The following is a 5238-nucleotide window of genomic DNA, read 5'->3' as shown; positions in this document are numbered from 1 at the left end:
TCTATCTCATGAGTCATCTCCTTTACATGTGAATACTTTTGCTGTATATTGCAGGTGTGCAACCTTTATTTGCTATTTTTCATCACAAGATTGAAAAGTGCTTTCCAAATGTATGAATTGATAGTTTGTTGATTTGCATCCGAACTCCAAAGATGCTGAGAACCTGCAGCTCCCATGCACCTCAGTGAGAGTTGCGGATGCTCACTGTCCCTGAACACCCAGGCCCAAGTCCAAAGCCATCAACTCCGACGAGAAGTCTTGGGATGCTGTTGAGGGAATGAGAAAAGTAGGATTCGGAGCCCAGCGAAAAGGTTCCATCCTCTGGGCAGCACAGTGAGGGGCCCTGCGATGCCGTGCCTTGCTCCAGCATGCAGGGGAGTTTTGGGGTGAGAACGGACCAACAGAGTCGTGAGAAAACAGAGGGATGGTCTAGTCTCCCCTTGGAAAGCAACTGCAGTAGCCACGGGGCCTACCTGCTACTGAGACTGTAGTTTTAGTTGTTCAGGTGTTGTGTTGTCACCTTGCTGCATGGAGAAAGATCTCTTCAAACTGACCCCCACCAGTCAGATGAGTTACTCAGGCGGTTTGCTGGGGACAGGGTTTACTCTGACTGCACCCGTCATTAACTTGAACAGAAATATGGAAATTAGATGCTGGGAAATGAAAAGGAAACGTACCCACAGCAAGTTCCTTACACAGTCACCAAATTGCACAATCTAGGGACATACCTCACTTGTGAACAAAGAACCTCATCTACAAACATGTGTAGCCATAGGCAGGTTCCCCCTTGAACACTTGAAAAAGAAACTTGGGGAAACGACTGAACAGGAGATAGAGAAACATACACATACCTCAGGAGGTACGAGTTCATAATTTTGCAATCTACATTGTTCCACTTTCAGAACTACACACCTATCTCCTCAGCACTGGGACAGGGGCCAAGACCCATCCCTGGATCCAGGAGTTAGCGACTTAGCATCTAAGTAAGTCTCTGAAGACCCTGCCCCAGCACAGGGGAAAAGCTGAGACAGAGCCACACACCCGCAGAAGCCGGGGCACCACAACACAAGTTGGCCCAAAATAAACGACAGAACGTCTCCTGCGCAAGAGGGGTTCTTTGCGCAAGAGGGAGCAGTGTAGTCAGCTCCTTCTTGCGCAAAAGCCTCTTCCGCAAAATGGCAGCTCATTAGGTATGCAAACGAGGTATGGCAATATTCATTGCCACACCTCATTTGCATATCTTCTTGACCAACAATGCACAGTGTAGACGTAGCCTCAGTCTGGATGGGTCCCAGCATGGGAAGGGGGCAGAGGCTTTGAAGAGGAGGGAAGGATGCAGTTCAGGCCTCAGCTACCATGACAATAGTATCCAGGAGACAGGGAATGTTGGAGCTCCGTTGTCGGGGAAATGGTGGCCTTGACACAGGGCTGTTGGAGTCAGTGGCAAGAGAGGGAACGTAACCCAGCTCAGCTGACCTGCAGGTGTCCAGGAAGAGCAGTCAGCTTAGCCCTTTTGGACAGCGAGCCTCTGAGCCTGAGCTGTCCAAATAGCACAATCCCACACACCTTAAAAGTAGCTCTGTGATGGCTGGGAGGGGTACTACCCTTTTCTAGACTGCCCAGCATTCAGTAACTAAAGGGTTAAAACCAGAACAGTGGGTATCCCGGAAGTGGTGTCAGGGAGCTAGGAGAGCCAATGGGAAGAAATTGTGAGATGTGAGTTAAAGGCAGTGATGTGCCTGCTGCAGTTCTGTGTGTGGTTTTGGGAGAGACAAACTGGGGGGAGATGACATGAATCTTGGAGCCAGACGTGGTACGTTCATCAATATCCATGTCTACAATGGGCGGCCCCTGGGACCAAGAAACGTGGCTAGATAGGGAATGTATAGTTAGATGCAATCAAGGGATTGGTCCTGCCTTGGGCGGGGGGCTGGACTTGATGACCTTCTCGGGTCTTTTCCAGCTCTATGGTTCTATGATTCTATTATAAGGGTTTTGTTTTTTTCCTGATTTGTGAACTCCATGCTGAGCCCAAGTGCCCTTCCTCGTACACCGTAACTTCCCTGGATTCAGCTTCAGCAATTCTGTTTTAATCTATTTTCTCAGTTGCTTTGTAACTCCAGGCAACAAACTATGCTTTACCAAGTATGTCTTTTTGTTGTTAATAAAATCACCTGATCTGATTCCTGTGTCCTACAAGGCAGAGGGTCTGTGTGCATGTGCCTGAGACGGAGAGGTTAGCTATTAGAAATTACAGTTGGTTTTCAAGCTCTCTCCTGAGGGAGGAAGAAAGAGCTTGGGGTACTCCATGGGAAGAAATTCCCAAGTGACTCTCCCTGGGTTCGGAAAAAGGCTTTTGCACTGGGGTGGTGGCATCAACCCCCTCCCTCACCCCACAACACCAGGGAATCTGTGACCTTGGGGAATTTTTAAGCAGAAGCCTACAGAGTCAAGGTATTTCTCAAGTCTCTTGCAGACCCCACCTTCTGCAATGCAAGTTCCAGAGTGGGGAACAGCCTTGACAAGCTTTGTAGATCAGTGTTTCAAGTACCCTTAGGGTACTTGAGAGAAGACTGTGGGGGGGAAGGAGGGTACATCAACAACTGAAATTGGAGAAAACTGTATTTTTGTTTTCAGTTTTACAGTGCTTTATTATTTTTGTAATTTTTACACCAAAAAATGGAATTACCCACCCAGCTATGATTAAGTTGTTTAAGCAAATGGGTTGGAATGGTAAAAAAAAAAATGTTGTATGTCGGAAAACTGTAGGTACTCGGGGGACTTTTTTTTTTTAAGCGGTACTTTATAAAAAAAAAACAAGTTTGAGAAACACTGCTGCAGATCATGTGGCTTGGGCTTAACGCCTGTACCTTGGCCTCTGCTTGGGAGCCAGAGCAGCAGCCCAAGGTGATGACACAGCTAGTGCAAGCCCATGTCTGCTGACCTCAGCATCTTCTGGAGCAGGCTGTTCCCAGCCCTGCATCTGGCAGGATTGGAAGAATCTTTAGTGTGACGGGGCTGGGCAGTTTTTATCAGGATGTGTCAATTTCACCATACATGGGGAAAAAAAGATGGACAGCAAATTCCCATCAGTGCTAATCAAAACGTACAGCCAGGCACAGTGGGAAAAATGCGGCTCAGGATCAGTAGGGCTGGATGGAGGGGTATTTCCTTTGTGTGCTGATCACAGCTTGTGCTTCAACAGTTATGAAGCTTTACCTTTTCGAATCCCAACCTTAACTGTCATTAAAAACCGTCTTGTCTCCCCATAACTGCCTGCAGCTGGGAAAATTGGAGTAAACAGAAATGGAAAAAAGCTGGATGCTTTTGTCAGAATTATTTAAAAACAAAAAACAAACAAAAAGCCCTCAGAGACTACCTCCAGTCTCTATCAGGAGTCTCTACTCAACTTTGGAGGCCCCGGGGGCCACAATGATACTCACAGCACATGCCAAGGGCTGCAGCTTAAGTGCGGTTGCATATATGTACAAATATATATGCAAATCTATGCAAATAGCACCTTTCACACTGACGGGCATGCATATAAAGATGAAGGCAAGACTCCACAACATGCAGGCCCCATTTAAGTTAGCTCTGCTGATATTAATAAAATGCAATATTTACCCTATTTCTACCCCTATGACAGCACTTTTAATGAGCAATGACAGTCCAGGAATTTAACTACTAAAACACACATCAAAAGACGACAATTATATTGACTACTTCTTTGTTTTGGCTCCCAGCTGCAGGCCACGTGTTGAGCCTCACATAATCCCAAACTGCACCACGGACTGTGGGCTGCATGTGGCCCACGTGTTGAGTAGCTCTGCTCTCTATGATTCTGCAGGAGATTTAACTTGGGTGAATGGGATGCAACTGAGCCAGGGGACTGCAGTGGGTAAGACTACCTGTGTAACTCTGACCCTACAGTAGTGCACTGTGTGTTGGCAGCAGCTGTCTGTATGTAGCTGGATCTGACATGCCTGCACGTAATCAGCAAACATGGTAACTTGAGATCAGCAGGGCCCACATGGCTCCATCAGGCTGCTGTAAAAATTGCAAAAGGCCCAACCAGGATACAGTAAACTTCCGATAATCCGGCACCTTTAGGACCCAGGGGGTGCCGGATTATCAGAGATGCTGGACTATCAGAAGGGGGGGGCTACGAGAGGTCTGGGGTGGAGTGGGAGGGATGTGCCCCTCAGCACTGCAGGACCAACCCGGCAGCACCCCAGCTGCTCTGCCCCAGGCGTCCCCAGGTCAGCCGCTGCTGAAACTGACCAGCAGCTGACTTGGGGTAGCCGGGGGCAGAGCAGCTCCAATGGTCTGGCTGCCCTGAGCACTTCCAGGTTCCAGATGGTGCTGGACTATCAGGGAGTGCTGGACTATTGGATGCCGGACAACTGGAGTTTTACTGTATTTTGTCTGGGCAATAGGGAAGGCTCCCCCGACCGTGGGATCTACTAGGCTGGAGTTTCCCCACAGGGGCTGGATGTTCCGTCCCTGGGTACCCGTGTCACTGGACTAGATGCAGCAGTGCAGACAACAGCCCTGGCTGTCTGCAGAGAGAGCAGGAAGGTCAGGATGCTCCCTGGGGAGCCCTGGAGTGCGGGGGGGGCAGGGGCTGTCCTGTCTGACCACCGGCTCTCCATGCCCTGGGGATTACAGTCACCTCCCCCCCCCCCCCCGGGAGATGCTAAGGCCATTTCAGTGCCAAAGGGTCATCAGCCCCTCTACTAGGACTTGTCTGGCACCAGCGTCTGCCAGTCCCCGCCCCTCACGGGAGGCTTACGCTGGAGCGTTGGGAAGAACTTTCAGCATCGGCTTGAAACAAAGCAGAGAACACCAGTCTGAAAGGAGCCAGGCTCCGCCGCCTCAGGGGGCCCAATCAGTGGGGCCATGTCACTTAGTGTCCATCAGCCTGAGCTACTCCAAGGACCTGGCTTCAGGGCCGGCCTGGGGGCCTACAGGAAGTCAGTGGGGAGCTAGATTTGCTCACCACCCCCCAAAAGCCTGCACTGCATGGAGCTCTGGTCCTTGTTGAAATCTGGGGGGGAGGGGGCTGACCATGTTTGTCAGGTCAGTCTCCTGCCATTGTCACTGCCACAGCTCCCAGCAGAGACACCCCCAGAAGGGTAGGACCCCCCCCCCCCACACACACACTGTCCCCTGCAAGGTTCGCTGCCGTTACGCACAGCCCCAGTGTCGCATGCACTGCAGCAAAACCCGCCTGCAGGA

The 5238-nt window shown here is 50.2% G+C and overlaps 1 long non-coding RNA gene across 1 annotated transcript; it reads right to left on the bottom strand.

Moving 5' to 3' along the window:
- Window positions 1-132: 132 nt before the first annotated feature.
- LOC142819235 (uncharacterized) lies at window positions 133-2165 on the bottom strand. Its single transcript, XR_012897032.1, has 3 exons — window positions 852-2165; window positions 474-626; window positions 133-266 (listed from the first exon to the last, which is right to left on the bottom strand). It is a non-coding gene; the product is annotated as an uncharacterized LOC142819235 (long non-coding RNA).
- Between the last annotated feature and the right edge of the window lie 3073 nt (window positions 2166-5238).

This window comes from Pelodiscus sinensis, chromosome 21, assembly GCF_049634645.1.
Source record: "Pelodiscus sinensis isolate JC-2024 chromosome 21, ASM4963464v1, whole genome shotgun sequence".
Taxonomy (NCBI): domain Eukaryota; kingdom Metazoa; phylum Chordata; order Testudines; family Trionychidae; genus Pelodiscus; species Pelodiscus sinensis.
This window is presented reverse-complemented; position numbering and strand designations above follow the sequence as displayed.